Consider the following 23514-nt stretch of genomic DNA (forward strand, 5'->3'; position numbering starts at 1 on the left):
GAATTCTTTGGGGCATGCCCCACAAAAGGCCCTTTTAAGGGCTGGTAAGGTAAAGAGCTTTGAAATTTGTTTAATTTAGAATCGGGCAGGGAATTTTTTTTATTTTGGGGGTTTATTATTTTATTAGGGGGCTTAGAATAGGTGTAATTAGCTTAAAAATCTTGTAATCTTTTTTTTATTTTTTGTAATTTAGTGTTTTTTTTTTTTGTAATTTAGTTTAGTTAATTTAATTGTATTTTTAGATAGATTTTTGTAGTTTATTTAATTTATTGATAGTGTATTTGTAACTTAGGTTAGGATTTATTTTACAGGTAATTGGGTAATTATTTTAACTAGGTAGATATTAAATAGTTAATAACTATTTAATAGCTATTATACCTAGTTAAAATAATTAACTATTTACCTGTAAAATAAATATTAACCCTAACATAGCTACAATGTAATTATTAATTATATTGTAGCTATCTTAGGGTTTATTTTATAGGTAAGTATTTAGATTTAAATAGGAATATTTTAGTTTATAAATGAATTAGATTAATTTAATATAAATTTAGTTAGGGGTGTTAGGGTTAGATAGAGTTAATATAGTTAATATAAATACTATAGTAACTATATTAACTATATTAACCCTAATATAATTAGGGTTAATATAGTTAATATATATAATGTAATACCTATATTAACTATAATATACTTAGGGTTAATATAGATAATATAGCTGGCGGCGGGGTAGGTAGATTAAATTAGAGGTTAATCATTTTAATAGAGATGGTGGCGGTGTAAGGGGCTTACATTAGGGGTTAATAATATTAATATAGCTGGCGGCGGTATAGGGGGATTAGATTAGGGGTTAATAATTTTTATATAGGTGGCGGCGGTGTAAGGGGTCAGATTAGGGGATAGATAAGGTAGATGACAGCGGTGTAAGGGGTTCTAATTAGGGGATAGATAAGGTAGATGGCGGCGGTTTTAGGGGCTCACAGTAGGGGGTTAGTTTATGTAGATGGCGGCGGGGTCCGGGAGCGTCGGTTTAGGGGTTAATAACTTTATTAGGGATTTTGGGGGGGATCGCGGTTGACAGGTAGATAGACATTGCGCATGCGTTAGGTGTTAGGTTTATTTTAGAAGATCGCGGTTGACAGGGAGATAGACATTGCGCATGCGTTAGGTGTTAGGTTTATTTTAGAAGATCGCGGTTGACAGGGAGATAGACATTGCGCATGCGTTAGGTGTTAGGTTTATTTTAGCAGCCAGTTTAGGGAGTTACGGGGCTCCAATAGTCAGCGTAAGGCTTCTTACGGCTGCTTTTTGTGGCGAGGTGAAAATGGAGTAAGTTTTCTCCATTTTCGCCACGTAAGTCCTTACGCTGCATATTGGATACCAAACTGCGCTGGTTTGGTATACCTGCCTATAGCCCAAAAAACTACGGGCGACGGCAGAAATATACGCGCATAACTTCTAGGTTACGCCGTATATGTGATACCAATCCCGCGCAAATATTGGCGTCGCCGGCTTTTGCGGGTGACGATTTTTATCGGATTGACCCCCTGGTCTGCAAGTGAGTGGTGAGGGAAAACTGCTCATTAGCACCGCACCCCTGTTAACTCAAAACTCGTAATCTAGGTGTTTGCTTTTCTCTAAATTTCCATATCTGATGGGAATACCCAAATATCAAATTTAATCATTATTAAAGATTGTGATTTTTTTTTGTTTCTAACCTTATTTGTCTTCTAAAATCTCCTTTTACTCTCCTGATCTATACTTTAAGTGTGTTATGATTTGAGGGTTCATGGTAAGAACTATAATGATTTACTTGTTTATTGCTTCCCAATGGAGATTTGTATGTTGCTTTTAAATCTCATAATTAGTGGTAACATTTTTGTATGAATCACAATAAAATAATACTTTATTTGTTCGTCAGCATCAAAATAATATTTATAAATATAATTTTTGATTTTTTTTGTGTGTAGGTAACTAATATTTTAAAGGGATTTTATAGTGCTACAATGAGTTGCTCTTATCTGTTAAAGCATTTAATTTTAACACTATCGACTCTGTAATGCTATGTGTTTAACCCTGCAAAGAAGTATCACATAATTAAAGTCTGGACCCGCAGAGCACTACTGGTTCTGAGTGGAAACTGCCAATGATCCAATAAGAAGCACTAGCCACAGAGCTTGGTGAAAAGGATTAGAGCATGTACTTTTAACACTATAATGACCCTTCAATTATTTTTTAGTTGTGCTGTGTAGTGGGTACTACTACAAGCAAACTCACACACTGTTGTGCACAGTCTAAAAAAAATAGCAGTATATAGGCTCTTGCTGTTACCTAACCCCTTTTTTAATCTTTCAGTTACTACAGACTGCAAGTTCTGCATCACCAAGTAGTATGGAATTCTATATTCATTAGTGTGTGTGCCTCCCATTAACACAGCTTTTTATTGGACATTTGATTTTCATGTTTAAAGGATGTGCATGTCTCTATCTCATTTTTATATTTTTTTTTATAAGATTGATTCACTATTGCAGCTTTCCAATGCTACAGAATTTTGTGGCACTATACAAATAGTAATAATAATAATAATAATAATTTTTGGAATGGCTTGGGCTCTATGTAAACGAGCAGCAGAATTTTCTTTGTTTTAATAGTAATTAATGTCTCTCTGCCTCTCTTCCAGGTCTTGAACTATCTTGTTTGACACATTGATTATCCTTTTAACAGTCTCATGACTATTCCACAGGCATGCTCACATGCTCATACAATACTCTTCTCCACATGTAGTTTGTATAGGCCCCTCTCTCCTTTCTTCTCCATACCTTAGATTTCATAAACTACTTTCTATTTTAAAATCAATGTCACTAAACTGCACCACCTAGCAGAAATACCCCCACTGCTATGTATCTCCTTTTCACTTACTCTTACTTTACATCTTGCTGCTATTAGCATCAGACGACATCTCTCCAAATCCTGGATCCACCCTCATTCCCACCATTACCCAAATATGCACTGCTTATAGAAACCTTAATAAAAGCAACACACATAACTTAATTTCCATCCTATGCATCCCATATGCACAAACTCCTTTCACTTGTGCACTATGGAACTCTCATTCTGTCTGCAACAAACTTACAACCATTCATGACCTGTTTATTTCAAATGCTATTATTCTTTTAGCAATTAACAAAATCTTCTTCTGACACCGTCTCCATTGCTGCTCTCACACATGGTGGTCTCCACTTTAGCCATACCCTGAGGCCAGGTGAGAAACATGGCAGCGGTGTTGGGATCCTGCTCTCCCACTCCTGCACCTATCAGTACCTACCTACCTCTGATCCCATCTTTATCTTTCTTCTCCTTTGAAGTCCACTGTATTTGCCTGTTCTCCCCCCTCTCCCTCAGAGTGGCAGTCATCTATCACCCTCCTAGACCAACCTCCCAATTCCTTGACAACTTTGCCGCCTGGCTTTCTCACTTTCTGTCTTCAAATATACCAAGTTAATTCTTGGGGACTTCAACATTCCCATTGACAACCCATCTGCCCTTGCTGCCTCTAAACTTATTTCATTTACTGCCCTGGCACTCTCAGCAAACATGCTATTTGCAAAAATAATCCAATACTACTGAGCGTGTCTGGAGGAAAACTCTCTCTGAATCTGATTTCATCCACTATAAGTTTATTCTTCGTTCATACACTTCTGCCCTTCACTTAGCCAAGCAAACCTACTTCTCTTCTCTCATATCTACTCTTTCCTCAAACCCTAAATGACTCTTCTCCACCTTTAACTCTCTCCTCTACCAACCTGCTCCACCCCCCCCATCTGTCTTTAGTGCTCAAGGAAGACTACTTTTTAAACAAAACCCGTACTATCCGAAGCAACATCCCAACACCAACCTGCAATCTTCCAACTCCAGGCCTGGTTACTCCCTCTGCCATCATCTGCATCTTCCATCCAGCCCCTGAGAATGAAGTTTGTTCTTTACTATCTTCCTCACTGCCCGCTCGACCCTATCCCTTCCCATCTAATACCCTCCCTGTCTTCCACCCTCACTCCTGCTCTTACTAACATCTTCAACCTATCTCTCTTTACTGGTTCATTCCCATCTTCTTTCAAATATGCAAAGGTCCCTCCCATTCTCAAAAAACCTTCCCTTGACCCTAATTTTCCTGAAAGATACTGCCCCATATCACTGCTTCCACTAACATCAAAACTCATGGAAAAACGTATTTACAACCACCTAACCCACTTCCTGTCCATCAATTCCTTGCTTGACCCCCTGCAATCTGGATTCCGCCCCATACACTTAACTGAGACTGCTCTTACCAAGGTTACTAACGATCTTCTTTCTGCTCAAAGTAATGGCCGCTACTCTATACTTATATTACTTAACCTCTCAGCTGCCTTAGGCAAAGTTGACCACCCCCTCCTCCTACAGACCCTTAGATATTTTGGGCTCTGTGACACTGCTCTTTTTTGGACTCACTCTTATCTTTCTCACAGGTCATGTTCTGTGTCATTTGCTGGTGACTCCTCCTCTCCAATGCCTCTGTCTGTTCTTCAAGGATCTTTTCTGGGCCCTCTACGCTTCCCAATTTATACTTCTTCACTGGGTAAACTTATCAACAGTTATGGCTTCAAATATCACTTCTATGCTGATGACACCCAGATCTACCTCTCCACCTCTGCTCTCTCTCCCTCTGTCCTTTCTCATGTCAGGGACTGCTTATCTTATTTTTCTTCATGTATGGCCTCTCACCACCAAAAGATTAACATGTCCAAGACTGAGCTCCTTCTAATCCCCCTTCTAGCTCTACGCCGGATTCTGACTTTTCTATACCTGTCTACAGCATCATCATCTCCCCAAGTCCACTGCCTCTGAGTTATACTTGACTCAAATTGATCCTTCACCCCCCACATCCAATTGCTTTCTTCATCCTACTGCAACCACCTACGCAGTATTTCCAAGATTCACCCTTTTCTGAGCGCTAACACCACAAAGCAAATAATCCTCTCTCTTGCTATTTCCCGACTTGACTACTGCAATAACCTACTCACTGGCCTTCCTCTTTCCCACATCCCCCCCTTAATCCATCCTCTCTAATCAACAAGTATACTCCAGCCCACCCACTAAGATCAAACAATGACCTGCTCCTTGCATTTTTGACTATCACCTCTTCCCATGCTTGACGGCAGGACTTTTGTTGTGCAGCACCTACCCTCTGGAACACTCTCCCTCATGCTGTCAGGCTTTGCCCTAATCTTTCTTCTTTTAAATGCTCCCTGAAGACTTTTTTGTTCAGAGAAGCCTACCATCCAACTTAGTAATAAATTAATTCCACTTACCTAATATTTCCCACATCTAATTCTTATTAACATCTTTCTCACTCTTGCAGTCCTCACCTCCTGTTTCTCAAACTCCTACCCTTCTAGATTGTAATTTCCCATGGGAATAGGGTCCTCAATTCCTCCTTTATGTGTTTGTCAAATGCTGTCTTGTTTCTTACAAGTTTTATATGATTGTTTTATTAAAATTAATTGTATCCATGGACAGTGCTGCGGAATATGTTGGTACTTCATAAATAAAGTATAATAAAAATAATAATAATAATTATCCTTTATTTTGACATGGCCCATATTATCTGCAATACCTAACCTGCTGCCAATTACATACAATACCTGCTTTGTAGTACCTAACATACTGTCCTCTACTTTTCTAAGCTTGATCTGCTAGACATATTCTGCTATAATGATCAATGGTCATAGACCTGTTGGCCATTCTGGAGATCCTGACTTCTGATCACTCTTTCTCAGTTATCTCCAGTTATGGATTCTTGAGGTCCAATCTAATGCTGTACATTATTGAGAAATATCCAAGACAATCGTATATATATTTATATATGTCTACAATAAAATCTATATAGCTGCATTTGACCTGTCCACCTGTCACCAACAACCATTAAACTCAATCTTGATGCTTGAGGCCTATGAACTTCACTATTGCCAACTTAGTGAGTTTTACTTTACATTTCACAGTGCTTTAGTTATCACAGTATATTTCATTGCATGCTGAATATATCAGACATGAAAAATGTATCTCATTTGTTTATGAGTGGTATCTGCAAATACACAATGCTTCTTTTTTTAAAACTTGGTTAGACACAAATATGAATCATCACATAAAACTATAACATTACTATAACATATTTTCCTCTTTTTAATATGTATGTATGTTGTTTATATTCTCCTAGGAATTTCATGTGAAACAAATATTATAGAATGCCAATATATATATATATATATATATATATATATATATATATATATATATATATATATATATATATATATATATATATATATATTTAAATTGTTAACTACTTTATTTTCTATGAGATCCATAAATGTTATAAGCAATGTATATAAAATAAACATCTTACTCAACAATCAAATATTAATACAGACTAAAACATGACATTCTTCACACAGAAATATTTTCTTTTAGGTATTAATACAATTTATTTTTTGTTTACTTTTTTTATAATCATGCTTACCTTGTCTTAGATGTTTAATTCTTTATGCATGGTTCTTTTTGTTACTGACAGATAGATATCAAGTAGCTATTTCAGTGGTGCCAGCAATCAGATAGTACACTTGGCTTTTGAAATTGGAGTTCTCGTGATTTACCAGTATTTGTTACCTTATGTAATTTATACCTGTCAATAGCTGTTGAAAGCCAGGATTTCAGATAATTGCTGTATATAAGCCATCTTGCAGCTATAAAAAATACAACAAAGGCTTCTGGAACATTGTATATAATTTTATACTGAAACCATAAAAATGACAAATGACTGGAGCTAATTTTTAAGATTAGACAGACGCCGGGGCCTAGTCTGCACTTTGTTAATCTTTGGTATAGCATTACCTAAGTGTGATGCTTTTTATTTGGGGAATGATCATGTGAACTGAACTATGAAGTTTTCTCTTTGTCTTTTCTGATTAATACACACGTGTAAACCATAAACAGAGACATGTTTATTTAGAAAAGTCAAATGCTCTATTCAGTCTAATTAGTGGACTTTAATTTACTCCCATTTTTCTTTATAAGTGTATCAAATATGTTTTATAACTAAAGACAGGTATTATATTATTATTTTCAAGGAGAGAGAGGGAAAATATAACACCACAACCAAAATCAGTGAGTATATATAGATAGAATACATAAATACATTCAAACACATACAGATGCAGTATACATGCACATATCCACAGGCATATAGCAAAGTGTATTTATGTGTGGGACATATAGTGGACATTATTCCAGGGGATTCCCATGCATATGCCGCTAATAGAAACTATTGGAAGGGCTCTTCAAATGGGCTTTAAATACAAGTCAATTCCAATACTAGATCCTAATGATTTTTAAAGGCCATTCCAAGACCAGATTTCTAATGATTCTATCCTCTTAATCAGGTTTAAGACTCTACCCTCTTAAACCTATTAGATGCTCTGCAATAAGTCCAATCATTTGGCCTGTTTCACATATCTTTCTTTTTATAAAGTTTTTATATGACCTATCAATCTCCAACATGATCATTTCATATTTGGATAAACATAGTTAGTTCCCGGCTTAATAATGATGATAAAATGTTAATCGATAAATTAATCAAACTACAATTTTACACAATGTGTGTGTTTATTTATTATTGCAATTAAGTGTATGGATTTTATAAAAAATGTTCATTATTAACTTACATGCAAGCAGTATTATACTAAACGACGAATGACGGTTCCTTTAAATGACGTCATCCAAGATGGCGTCCCTTGAATTCTGATTGGCTAATAGGATTCTATCAGCCAATCGGAATTAAGGTAGGAAAAATCTGATTGGCTGATGAAATTGAATCAGCCAATCGGATTGACCTCGCATTCTATTGGCTGATTGGAACAGCCAATAGAATGCGAGGTCAATCCGATTGGCTGATTTCATCAGCCAATCGGATTTTTCCTACCTTAATTCCGATTGGCTGATAGAATCCTATCAGCCAATCGGAATTCAAGGGACGCCATCTTGGATGACGTCATTTAAAGGAACCGTCATTCGTCGTTTAGTCATCGGGATCGATGGATGCACCGCGTCAGATGTCAAGATTCAAGATGGTGCCGCTCCTCGTCGGATGGAAGAAGATAGAAGATGCCGCTTGGATGAAGACTTCTGTCCATCTGGAGGACCTCTTCTGGCCGGATTGGATGAAGACTTCTGCCCATCTGGAGGACCACTTCATCCAGATTCGTTGAGGACTTAGGCCCGGCTGGGTGAAGACGGCTCAAGGTAGGGTGATCTTCAGGGGGTTACTGTTAGGTTTTTTTAAGGGGGGTTTGGGTGGGTTTTAGAGTAGGGTTGGGTGTGGGTGGTGGGTTTTAATGTTGGGGGGGTGTATTTCTTTTTTTACAGGTAAAAGAGCTGATTACTTTGGGGCAATACCCCGCAAAAAGCGCTTTTAAGAGCTATTTGTAATTTAGTATAGGGTAGGGAATTTTATTATTTTGGGGGGATTTTTTATTTTATTAGAGGACTTAGATTAGGTGTAATTAGTTTAAACTTCTTGTCATTTTTTTTTATTTTCTGTAATTTAGAGGGGTTTTTTTGTACTTTCGTTAATTTTAGTTATTTTTATTTAATTGTAGGTAAATGTATTTAATTAATTTAATTTATTTAATGGTAGTATAGTGTTAGGTGTTATTGTAACTTAGGTTAGGTTTTGTTTTACAGGTATATTTGTATTTATTTTAACTAGGTAGCTATTAAATAGTTAATAACTATTTAATAGCTATTGTACCTAGTTAAAATAAATACAAAGTTGCCTGTAAAATAAAAATAAATCCTAAGCTAGCTACAATGTAACTATTAGTTATATTGTAGCTAGCTTAGGGTTTATTTTATAGGTAAATATTTAGTTTTAAATAGGAATAATTTATTAATTATAGGAATATTTATTTAGATTAATATAAATAATATTTAAGTTAGGGGGGGTGTTAGGGTTAGGGTTAGACTTAGGTTATGGGGTTAATAGATATAATTTAAGTGGCGGCGATGTAGGGGGGGCAGATTAGGGTTAATAAATGTAATGTAGGTGACGTGGGCTCCGAGAGAGGCGGTTTAGGGGTTAATATATTTATTTAGTTGCGGAGGGGTCCGGGATCGGTGGTGGCGGTATAGGGGGCACCAGATTAAGGGTTAATAGGTATAATGTAGGTGGCGGCGGGGTCCGGGAGCAGCGGTTTAGAGGTTAATACATTTATTATAGTTTTGGAGGTGTCGGTGCGGCGGTTTAGGGGTTAATAAGTATAATGTAGGTGGCAGAGGTGTAGGGGGGTAGATTAGGGGTGTTTAGACTCGGGGTACATGTTAGGGTGTTAGGTGCAGATACTTCCCATAGGAATCAATGGGATATCGGGCAGCAGCGAACATGAGCTCTCGCTGCTGTCAGACTCCCATTGATTTCTATGGGATCGTATGTTACGTCACTAGATTCTACTTTTGCCAGTCTGTAGGGCTTGATAACTATGGCGAATCAGCCTCGCCACAAATACGCTGCGGAATTCTAGCGTATTTGCGGTTGACGGCTTGATAAATAGAGGCCCTTGCCTCAGTTAGGATCTGATTTAAATACTTTAAGAAACATTGCAGTTATCTTGATAACTTTCAGTTTTATTTTTTGCTTCTATTATATATTTAGTTAACTTTAGTTTCCTTATTGCATCTTATAAATATTTATCAGCTAAAATAAACCATCATGGAAAAAATGTGTTTAGGGTTAGCGCTAAATTAAAGCTTAAAAAGGTGTAGAGATAAGTATTCTGTAAGATTTATATTATTCTTATATAATGATATTCATATCAACAATGTGTTTCATATAAAAAAAAATTTAATAAAAATTAAAAATACAAATAAAGATGGATGCCGGCATCAATTCTAAATGGAAAATTATATACAATGTATCCAAGAATGAAACGTTATGTTTTAAAACAATGTCAATATAGCAAGATAAATAAAAGCAAAATAAAAGCAATTTGAACAGGTTTTGAGTAGTATACTTTAAAGAAAAATAGCGATTGTCACCGTGCATATAGGTGTTAGATATTTACATTGATATTACCTTATATGCAGAGATTTGTGTGTATTCGCTATTTCAATGGACCGGGACTCTCAGTGTTTAGTCCTGTATTGATTATGTTTTTTTGAAACAGTTTCTATTTCTCGGTAGTTCTCTCAAAAGAAAGGCAGGTCAAAGTTCCAATTATATTTTTCCTTGCCGTATGGTGTCCGTGTCCTGATATTTTCCTTAGTATCAACTCTGTAGTTTGAGATGGCTTTGTATGCGTATCATATACGCCGTATTGGATGTCTGTGTGACAGTGAAATCTCTGTTTTGTTGTGGGGAGTTTTCTCCCTGTGGTCAATTTCCTCCAAGTGGTTCCGGAGTAAAGTTGAAGAGAAATAGCTTGTTTGTTGAGTCTCCGCTGTCTTATTTCACAGCGGTTAAATTATAAGAAGGATAGTGATCAGATCATGGGTTAGGAATTATACTTATAGAACTCCACAAGCTTTTGTTTAGTTCAAAGTACCCAACCTACTGCACTATATCAAACTTAAATGAAAGTATCAAAGAGTAGCAATCTTTCCAGTGAGCAAAGTTCTACGCGTTTCAGCCCTTGGGCCTTTATCAAGATGCTCACCTGGGGAATTCACCTGGTTTAAAAATGTTCAGCTTTGTTCTGATTGGTGGTTATTTGATTGGTGCATATTAAATTGTTGCATCGTATAAACTTTTAAAGTTTTTTCAGGGTACATTTCAGATAACTTATTAAGTCATAATACTTAGTCCCATGTGAAAGAAACACATATGATTCACATTATGATAATTATTTACAGCTTTATCCTTATATCAGTTATCCCTATATTAGTTGGCGCTATTGTGGATATTTAACCCTTCATCTCTGTAGTCGACCTGAGGTTTTGTCTTCTGGGATTCTACAAATATTATTAGAATTCTAAATATGTGTGTATATATGATGAGCCTAAAGAGATAAATATATATAAAAAGAGTAATGCAAAATGTGTGTATATTACAATATAAAATAATGAAAGTTACAAGAAATATAAGACAAGTTAAAATTTGTGTTAAGAATCAAGAAGTTATACATACATACATCTGATTATAGTGACGTGTATATAATAATCCATTTGATTATATTAGCGATCAGGAGAGTATTAAATAATGTGTCAGGATGCTAATATAGCCATCCTTTTTAAAAAATGTTGTTCTGAATACATAAATTTTACAAGTATATGAAAAAATCTTTCCTATAAATATAAATTAGAAATTCATCAAAAATTAATTGCAAAATATGTATCAAAAAATAGATAAATATAAATAAAATTAATATAAAAAATATATAAAAAATATAAAATTATATACTCCTCATTTTATATATGTATAATATTTGCCCATGTATAATCTCTAGGTTTATTATAGTGACAAATCGCGGAGGGGTTATTATATGATGGTGGGGTTTGGACTTTACTGTCTATTTAGAAAAGACCATTCAAATCCAACTCTGAGTTTAATCCAGAGGGGTGGAGTGTTTTAAAATTAAAGATGTATTCAGCTTCTTTTTTACATAGTAATGTCGTGATGTTGCCTCCTCTAATTCCTAGATTAAGTTTTTTAACCCCCCAATATTTAAAATCTTTAAGATTCCCTGAATGAATTTGTTTAAAGTGAGAATAGAGTTTAGTTTCTTCTGATCCGTGTTCGATTTTTAGGATATGTTCCCTTATTCGATCACGTAATGTTCTACTTGTCTGTCCAAAATATAATAAATTGCAAGAACATTTTATGCAATATACTATATTGTTATCTGCACATCTTAAAGTTTGTGTAATTTTAACACTGTGTTTGTTATTTGAAGAATTAATTTCTTTGATTTTTGTACTGTATGTACATGCTTTGCATGTGTTGCACGGGAAATAGCCTCTTAATACATTACCTTTAAGGTCTCTATCTTTTATTATTTTTCTTTCCTTAAATTCACTAGGTGACAGTAAACTTTTAAGATTTTTTGCTTTTTTAAAAATTATATCTGGCTGGCCTTTCACTTTTTCACCTAATATTCTATCTTCTTTTATTAAGTGCCAGTGTTTTTGAAGGATTCTTTTAATTTCCATATGTTGGGTACTATATTCTGTTATGAATGGAATGAATAAGTTGTCTGTATTAAAGTCCTGGTTTTTCTTTTTATTTTTTGATTTTAGTAATGTATTTCTATCTAATTGTTTTACTTTTAATTTAGTTTTCTCTATTGTTTTTGCATTATATCCTTTTTCTATAAACTTTTTAGTTAATATTTGTGATTGGGTATCATAATTATCTATATCTGAACAGTTTTTTTTGATTCTCATGAACTGACCTTTAGGGATGTTTAATTTCCATGAATTTAGATGACAACTTTCATGGTGTATATAATTGTTGGCATCTGTGCTTTTAAAATATGTTTGAGTGTGAATCTTATTAGATATAATGTTCAATTCAATATCTAAAAAATTAATTTTTTGGTTACTATATTCATGAGAAAATGTAATACCCATATCGTTTGAATTGATATCCTCTATAAATGATTCTAAAAGTTCTGTGTCTCCTCGCCATATGATGAATATGTCATCTATATACCTACAATAGTGCACAAGGTTCGCCCCCCATGGGCTATTATATATATTAAGTTCTTCAAATAGTCCCATAAATAGATTGGCATAACTGGGGGCGAACCTTGTGCCCATTGCAGTTCCTTTTATTTGTAGGAAGATATCATTTTTGAAAAGAAAACTATTATTATGAAGGATGAAATTAATACAATCAAGGATAAATTTATTTTGTAAAATGGGAAGTTCTTTGTCTCTGTCTAGGTATGTTTGTATAGCTTCTAACCCTATATTGTGAGATATATTGGTGTAAAGCGAACTCACGTCGCATGTTACAAGGGTGAAATTTTCTTGCCATTCTATATTTTCAATTTGATTTAAGAACTGTGTGGAATCCCGTAAGTATGCTGGTAATTTGGTGACATATGTCTGTAAGAAAAAGTCTATGTATTGAGAAAGATTTGATGTGAGTGACTCTATTCCTGAGATGATAGGACGTCCTGGGGGTTTTTGTAAATGTTTGTGAATCTTTGGTAAAAAGTAAAATGTTGGTGTTTTTGGATGTGTGATGGTTATGAATTCTAATTCTGAATTATTTAGTATTCCTTTTTCGTTAGCCTCTTTTAATAGACTTTCTAGTTTTATTTTTTGATGTTTAAGTGGATTCTGTTTAAGTTGTGTGTAGGTAGTGGTATCTTTTAACAATCTATATGATTCACTGATGTAGTAATCTGTATCCATTATGACAATACCGCCACCCTTGTCGGCGGGCTTTATTGTTATGTCTTTATTATTTTGTAATTCTTTGAGTGTATTTAATTCTTTGTTGGTTAAGTTTTTTTTAAAAGGACGAGTTTGATCTAAAAGTTCTAAATCTTTTTTTATGTTTTCTTCAAATACCTCGGTCGACTACAGAGATGAAGGGTTAAATATCCACAATAGCGCCAACTAATATAGGGATAACTGATATAAGGATAAAGCTGTAAATAATTATCATAATGTGAATCATATGTGTTTCTTTCACATGGGACTAAGTATTATGACTTAATAAGTTATCTGAAATGTACCCTGAAAAAACTTTAAAAGTTTATACGATGCAACAATTTAATATGCACCAATCAAATAACCACCAATCAGAACAAAGCTGAACATTTTTAAACCAGGTGAATTCCCCAGGTGAGCATCTTGATAAAGGCCCAAGGGCTGAAACGCGTAGAACTTTGCTCACTGGAAAGATTGCTACTCTTTGATACTTTCATTTAAGTTTGATATAGTGCAGTAGGTTGGGTACTTTGAACTAAACAAAAGCTTGTGGAGTTCTATAAGTATAATTCCTAACCCATGATCTGATCACTATCCTTCTTATAATTTAACCGCTGTGAAATAAGACAGCGGAGACTCAACAAACAAGCTATTTCTCTTCAACTTTACTCCGGAACCACTTGGAGGAAATTGACCACAGGGAGAAAACTCCCCACAACAAAACAGAGATTTCACTGTCACACAGACATCCAATACGGCGTATATGATACGCATACAAAGCCATCTCAAACTACAGAGTTGATACTAAGGAAAATATCAGGACACGGACACCATACGGCAAGGAAAAATATAATTGGAACTTTGACCTGCCTTTCTTTTGAGAGAACTACCGAGAAATAGAAACTGTTTCAAAAAAACATAATCAATACAGGACTAAACACTGAGAGTCCCGGTCCATTGAAATAGCGAATACACACAAATCTCTGCATATAAGGTAATATCAATGTAAATATCTAACACCTATATGCACGGTGACAATCGCTATTTTTCTTTAAAGTATACTACTCAAAACCTGTTCAAATTGCTTTTATTTTGCTTTTATTTATCTTGCTATATTGACATTGTTTTAAAACATAACGTTTCATTCTTGGATACATTGTATATAATTTTCCATTTAGAATTGATGCCGGCATCCATCTTTATTTGTATTTTTAATTTTTATTAAATTTTTTTTTATATGAAACACATTGTTGATATGAATATCATTATATAAGAATAATATAAATCTTACAGAATACTTATCTCTACACCTTTTTAAGCTTTAATTTAGCGCTAACCCTAAACACATTTTTTCCATGAACTTTCTTTTGGTTAGTCAGGAGGTCTAATCACAAAACACAGGGTTAAGCTTAAGGGTAATCCGAGTGTAGTATCTTTAAATATAAACCCAAACCTTCATTTCGTATAACCTCCATATTTTTAGATCCACTCACCTATACATCTATAAATATAGATTGACTATATACACATCTATAAATTTAGATATAATATATATCACGCTTTGTTGAAATAGAACCACATACACAAGCCATTTCGAATAGCCAAATTATAGCTTCATATTGGCCTAAACAATATCACACTATTTCTTAAAAACATTGATCTCCATAATTAGTAGTAATCACTACACACTATTTATCACGTAAAAATCGAAATAAAGATTTTTTTAGAGATATTTTTATAGATAACTCACAATATTATATTAGACAATTTTTTACTTATACACTTAGAAGTTTTTTATTAACTTCTCTCACAATTTTCAAAAGAATTAAAATTTAGTCACTTTAATTAATTTATTCACATTTTTTGCACATTGGCACATTTACATTTGAATTTTATAAAGGAAAAATTTTTATTTGAATTTTTTATATTTGATTTTTATAAAGGAGAAAAAAAACTTTTTTTAGATTATTTTCATATATGAAAATTTAAACTGTGAAATATTGGAGACAATTTAAGATTAAAAAACATGGATATATTTGCCCATAGAGATCTTATGTTAAAAAATATATCCAACAACAGCCATTTAGAAATAGAAAATACTCTTCAGAATTTAAATACAGATGACATACATTCTATTTTAGAAGACTCACTTCAGAAAGAAATTAAACTTATCCTAGAAACCAAATATATACAAAATTATATAGATTTAAAAATTGTACCGAGAGGACTCAGATTAAAAAAGAACTGCACTTTTCCACTACCTGACCAATTATCGAAAGAGTGGTTTGAAACCTTGGAAACAGCCTCACTAACATTAATGAAAATAATTATTAAGGCAAGGAATATACAACTTAATGATACAAAAAAAGAAATAGATAATTCTAAAAATAAACTCAGCAACATTGAATTAAATGAAGAACACAAGTATACTCAATCTGAAATAATTAAAAGAATCTCTGAACTTAAAAGTAACATCATAACCCAGAAAAACTCAAAACTAAATAGGGATATATCTGATTATAGAATTGATGAGACCACTTCTGATGTGGAGAACAAAACCACAATAAATGATACTGGAATAATGGATGACAATACGTTAACACACAACAATAGAAAAGAATTAGCACAAATTTTCAGTAAAGGAAAAAACATACACACTTCGGTAATGGAAAATAGACACACCATCTTTAATCACCAAACATCAAACAGAAAACAACAATACTCTAATAGTAGAGATGATAACTATAACTATAACTTTAAAGCCAAACAAAATTATAAAAGAGAGAATCAAAATACAGAACAGTATAATTATTATAATTATAATAACTATAACAAAAGGGAGTACAAACAAACTGGATATAAGAATTTCTATAATAAACCGAGCCAATATCATTATAGACAACAAGAGGGATATAGAGAGCAATATAACAGACCCAATTATGATCATAACAGACATCCAGAAGAAGTAAGAGAACCAAATTGGATAAATAGAGGAACACACTATAATGATAACTTCCAGAATACCTATAGAACCAACACTTCATACGAAAAACAACCATACTATCATCAGAACACATATAACACAAATCGAAATAAAGAACACAATAAACCACATTATAACGAACCATATAATCAAAATCATAATTGGAGAGTACCACTACAGAACAGATTTTATCCTTTACAAGATACACCACGTTCAAATAGAAATAGGACTCTTTCAGATAACAGACCACCCACCTTTTCAAACAAGGAGAACTCCATTCAGAATCCACATTTTTTAGAGCAGTCCCCTGCTCAGGCAGGGACATCCAGAGATTTTATGGAAATAGGAAAACCCCAAAGAAATCAGTGGGGAAAAAGAAGGTTAGAGGCAGAAGAGGGAGAGGAACCAGAGAACAAAACACAAAGGAGGTAAAAACAGATACCAAAACTTCAGGAATATTTAATCTCAGTAAATGTAATATCAACGAAACACAGGCTAAAGTACTCAATAAAGGGCTAACGTTTGCACCCTCATGCAAGCTTAATAAATTTGAAACCTTGATCAACATTAATCAATACATCCGCAAGCTAACATTAAAAAGATATTTTCTAAAAAATCCTATACAGGATAAAACTACATATACCAGTAGTCAATATATTCACACAAATATGAAGGCTAAATCAAGCTTTTTTCCAATTCAAGAGAAAAGCGAACATATAAAATTATTTGAAGAAAACATAAAAAAAGATTTAGAACTTTTAGATCAAACTCGTCCTTTTAAAAAAAAACTTAACCAACAAAGAATTAAATACACTCAAAGAATTACAAAATAATAAAGACATAACAATAAAGCCCGCCGACAAGGGTGGCGGTATTGTCATAATGGATACAGATTACTACATCAGTGAATCATATAGATTGTTAAAAGATACCACTACCTACACACAACTTAAACAGAATCCACTTAAACATCAAAAAATAAAACTAGAAAGTCTATTAAAAGAGGCTAACGAAAAAGGAATACTAAATAATTCAGAATTAGAATTCATAACCATCACACATCCAAAAACACCAACATTTTACTTTTTACCAAAGATTCACAAACATTTACAAAAACCCCCAGGACGTCCTATCATCTCAGGAATAGAGTCACTCACATCAAATCTTTCTCAATACATAGACTTTTTCTTACAGACATATGTCACCAAATTACCAGCATACTTACGGGATTCCACACAGTTCTTAAATCAAATTGAAAATATAGAATGGCAAGAAAATTTCACCCTTGTAACATGCGACGTGAGTTCGCTTTACACCAATATATCTCACAATATAGGGTTAGAAGCTATACAAACATACCTAGACAGAGACAAAGAACTTCCCATTTTACAAAATAAATTTATCCTTGATTGTATTAATTTCATCCTTCATAATAATAGTTTTCTTTTCAAAAATGATATCTTCCTACAAATAAAAGGAACTGCAATGGGCACAAGGTTCGCCCCCAGTTATGCCAATCTATTTATGGGACTATTTGAAGAACTTAATATATATAATAGCCCATGGGGGGCGAACCTTGTGCACTATTGTAGGTATATAGATGACATATTCATCATATGGCGAGGAGACACAGAACTTTTAGAATCATTTATAGAGGATATCAATTCAAACGATATGGGTATTACATTTTCTCATGAATATAGTAACCAAAAAATTAATTTTTTAGATATTGAATTGAACATTATATCTAATAAGATTCACACTCAAACATATTTTAAAAGCACAGATGCCAACAATTATATACACCATGAAAGTTGTCATCTAAATTCATGGAAATTAAACATCCCTAAAGGTCAGTTCATGAGAATCAAAAAAAACTGTTCAGATATAGATAATTATGATACCCAATCACAAATATTAACTAAAAAGTTTATAGAAAAAGGATATAATGCAAAAACAATAGAGAAAACTAAATTAAAAGTAAAACAATTAGATAGAAATACATTACTAAAATCAAAAAATAAAAAGAAAAACCAGGACTTTAATACAGACAACTTATTCATTCCATTCATAACAGAATATAGTACCCAACATATGGAAATTAAAAGAATCCTTCAAAAACACTGGCACTTAATAAAAGAAGATAGAATATTAGGTGAAAAAGTGAAAGGCCAGCCAGATATAATTTTTAAAAAAGCAAAAAATCTTAAAAGTTTACTGTCACCTAGTGAATTTAAGGAAAGAAAAATAATAAAAGATAGAGACCTTAAAGGTAATGTATTAAGAGGCTATTTCCCGTGCAACACATGCAAAGCATGTACATACAGTACAAAAATCAAAGAAATTAATTCTTCAAATAACAAACACAGTGTTAAAATTACACAAACTTTAAGATGTGCAGATAACAATATAGTATATTGCATAAAATGTTCTTGCAATTTATTATATTTTGGACAGACAAGTAGAACATTACGTGATCGAATAAGGGAACATATCCTAAAAATCGAACACGGATCAGAAGAAACTAAACTCTATTCTCACTTTAAACAAATTCATTCAGGGAATCTTAAAGATTTTAAATATTGGGGGGTTAAAAAACTTAATCTAGGAATTAGAGGAGGCAACATCACGACATTACTATGTAAAAAAGAAGCTGAATACATCTTTAATTTTAAAACACTCCACCCCTCTGGATTAAACTCAGAGTTGGATTTGAATGGTCTTTTCTAAATAGACAGTAAAGTCCAAACCCCACCATCATATAATAACCCCTCCGCGATTTGTCACTATAATAAACCTAGAGATTATACATGGGCAAATATTATACATATATAAAATGAGGAGTATATAATTTTATATTTTTTATATATTTTTTATATTAATTTTATTTATATTTATCTATTTTTTGATACATATTTTGCAATTAATTTTTGATGAATTTCTAATTTATATTTATAGGAAAGATTTTTTCATATACTTGTAAAATTTATGTATTCAGAACAACATTTTTTAAAAAGGATGGCTATATTAGCATCCTGACACATTATTTAATACTCTCCTGATCGCTAATATAATCAAATGGATTATTATATACACGTCACTATAATCAGATGTATGTATGTATAACTTCTTGATTCTTAACACAAATTTTAACTTGTCTTATATTTCTTGTAACTTTCATTATTTTATATTGTAATATACACACATTTTGCATTACTCTTTTTATATATATTTATCTCTTTAGGCTCATCATATATACACACATATTTAGAATTCTAATAATATTTGTAGAATCCCAGAAGACAAAACCTCAGGTCGACTACAGAGATGAAGGGTTAAATATCCACAATAGCGCCAACTAATATAGGGATAACTGATATAAGGATAAAGCTGTAAATAATTATCATAATGTGAATCATATGTGTTTCTTTCACATGGGACTAAGTATTATGACTTAATAAGTTATCTGAAATGTACCCTGAAAAAACTTTAAAAGTTTATACGATGCAACAATTTAATATGCACCAATCAAATAACCACCAATCAGAACAAAGCTGAACATTTTTAAACCAGGTGAATTCCCCAGGTGAGCATCTTGATAAAGGCCCAAGGGCTGAAACGCGTAGAACTTTGCTCACTGGAAAGATTGCTACTCTTTGATACTTTCATTTAAGTTTGATATAGTGCAGTAGGTTGGGTACTTTGAACTAAACAAAAGCTTGTGAAGTTCTATAAGTATAATTCCTAACCCATGATCTGATCACTATCCTTCTTATAATTTAACCGCTGTGAAATAAGACAGCGGAGACTCAACAAACAAGCTATTTCTCTTCAACTTTACTCCGGAACCACTTGGAGGAAATTGACCACAGGGAGAAAACTCCCCACAACAAAACAGAGATTTCACTGTCACACAGACATCCAATACGGCGTATATGATACGCATACAAAGCCATCTCAAACTACAGAGTTGATACTAAGGAAAATATCAGGACACGGACACCATACGGCAAGGAAAAATATAATTGGAACTTTGACCTGCCTTTCTTTTGAGAGAACTACCGAGAAATAGAAACTGTTTCAAAAAAACATAATCAATACAGGACTAAACACTGAGAGTCCCGGTCCATTGAAATAGCGAATACACACAAATCTCTGCATATAAGGTAATATCAATGTAAATATCTAACACCTATATGCACGGTGACAATCGCTATTTTTCTTTAAAGTATACTACTCAAAACCTGTTCAAATTGCTTTTATTTTGCTTTTATTTATCTTGCTATATTGACATTGTTTTAAAACATAACGTTTCATTCTTGGATACATTGTATATAATTTTCCATTTAGAATTGATGCCGGCATCCATCTTTATTTGTATTTTTAATTTTTATTAAATTTTTTTTTATATGAAACACATTGTTGATATGAATATCATTATATAAGAATAATATAAATCTTACAGAATACTTATCTCTACACCTTTTTAAGCTTTAATTTAGCGCTAACCCTAAACACATTTTTTCCATGAACTTTCTTTTGGTTAGTCAGGAGGTCTAATATCAAAACACAGGGTTAAGCTTAAGGGTAATCCGAGTGTAGTATCTTTAAATATAAACCCAAACCTTCAAAATAAACCATCATGCCTGGAAACCATAAAAAGTGTTGCTATTGAAAATATTTTCATCTTTGAAGGGACATGGTCATCAATAATATTGCTTGGCACTTTGCAATACAAAGGGCTCCATGTACTAAGCAGTCAGCGAGCTACCCGCAACAAATCTCGCGTCAAAACTCGCAAACTGATATGTACAAAGCCGTCAATTGTGTTAAAACTCGCATCTTTAAAATTGCGAGCGTACTTATCCGCCAAACCTCGCTACTGCTCCATTTTTCACTGTAATTAGACACATTTGACCACCAACTCGCCAAAAAACGAATGTACTAAAAAATCTATTTGTCCGCTCGCTACAATTTCCGCTCCCACCTCGCTATTTTTGCCTCGCCACCTTTTAGGTGGCGGGCAAGGTACAAAACAATAGGAAAGTCAATCTAGACGCCAGTCTAGACATATATAAAAGGCAGTAATATCAGCATTGTACTTACAGCATAACTGGCGTCTAATTTGTCTCTCATTTCCATGTACATAAATTGCGCCCAATTTGTCGACTGTAATTAAAGAGTAATCTATTTAAATTTGTATTGTTAGTTGTCAATCTTTATAATTATTTTTATATTAATATTTATATATTATCAGATCCAGATGAAGCCATATCCAAATTGTAAATAAATATTACAAAAATAACGCTCTGTTATCACTCTTCAAAAAATTTTGAACAATAATAAAGTTGTTTAGATAAGTTGAACTTTTATAGGAGCAAAATTCTATTCCCGCGACTACTATGATGTTCGTGACACCTTGCATGTCACGTGTTAATAATTGGCCAGACAATTCAACTAAAAGTTAAGTACCATCAGCTTAGTCGCGGCGAGCGAGGCGTCAAATTTATCAACAATCCGCAACTGCTCGCGGCGGGCTAGACTTGTCTATTTATTGGGGGAATATTAGTACATAGCGACAGCGGACACCATTTCGCCCGCGGCTAGTAACGGCGAGTTTATCCGCGTCTACAATGACGGATGAATTGACGGCTTAGTACATGGAGCCCAAAGTGCTTTAAAAAAGGCTCAGTTTACAGGCATGGGCACTGATTGTTAAGTATGCTCCATGAACAGCTCACAGAGCCTTGCATCCAATGAGTGCCCTAGTTAGAAAAATGCACAATTTTCATGCACATGCAAGTAATGAAAAAGGTCCAATCAACATTTTAGAAACCCACCTTTGTAGCAGCTGCTTCATAGACTACAGCCCTTTATATCCCTTTGGAATGCGTTCTTTCAAATTTATAATAGAATATCTTTTTTTTCATTTCTTTTCTATTGAAAGCCCATCAGCATGGATCTATAGGGATTTCCCTGGGTGATACATTTACTGGAAATAAAGCTATTCTGTGTATGGCAATTCACACAAATTCTTCTGAAAGTGTGCACGATAGATAATTAAATGCAGTTTATATACAACTGTCAATCATGTTTAATGTAAAGAATCATATATCATTTAAAGAAAGAAGAATTACAGTCTGTTTTTAAGATCATGGTGGCCCGTTCCTTAATTATAATGAAATTTTAATATTTTATTTAACTCTTCTTATTATTTTATGTATTAAGTACTTTACTAGTAAAATAGGGCTAGATACTATGCTTGTCATTGTTGGTAGCTTTAACCTGACACTTAGGGGCATATGCTTGCATTTTTTGCCATTTTGTCGTACTGTACTCAATGGTATTTTTATAAAGTACATCTATATTTTTTTATTTTCTATTCAATAACCTCCTTTACTCCTATACTCATTTTTGATTATTTTAAATGGCATGCTGTCTATTTGTATTGTTAGATATCAGGATTTGAGTTTTTTGCCTGTTTTGACTAAATTCTTGTCTGTTATTTCTACCTGTTCCTGTATACTGCATGCATGACCAGGTTGCTGCCTGATTATTCTTCCTGTCTGCTTGATCTGAGCATTGGCTTTCTTTGGCTACTTCTTTAATTGGTGATTTGGTCCAGTCTTCCTGTCTGGAATTGACCCTGCTTGTATGACTGCTCCTGTCTCCTGAGTTCTGGTTGTTCCTGATTCCTTATCATTCCCTAAAAGCTTATTGCCCTAATTCTATATTATGGTAATAGTGGGTCATGTCATAGGTGGATTCAGGGTTTTGGGTTCATCTCTTTGGAACCCTAAGCTCAGACTCTAGGTTCTCTATCGCAGTGACTTTATGAAGCTTTTAAAAGAGATCAAGATACTTTTATCAATTCATTTTCCAATATCAGCATTAAAACAACTCTGGAGTAACATTATCAGCAATTACCTTCTATGGGACCTGCAATATTAGATTTGTGACAGTAGCCTTAGCCTTTGACTGTTATATGCCGATTTACTTATGTAATAGTAAACCTTTTTTCCCTTGACGTAGCCTTAAAGCGAAAGTAAAGTTACTGTTATTTGTCA

The sequence above is a fragment of the Bombina bombina genome, chromosome 2 (assembly GCF_027579735.1).
Source record: "Bombina bombina isolate aBomBom1 chromosome 2, aBomBom1.pri, whole genome shotgun sequence".
In the NCBI taxonomy this organism is placed as follows: domain Eukaryota; kingdom Metazoa; phylum Chordata; class Amphibia; order Anura; family Bombinatoridae; genus Bombina; species Bombina bombina.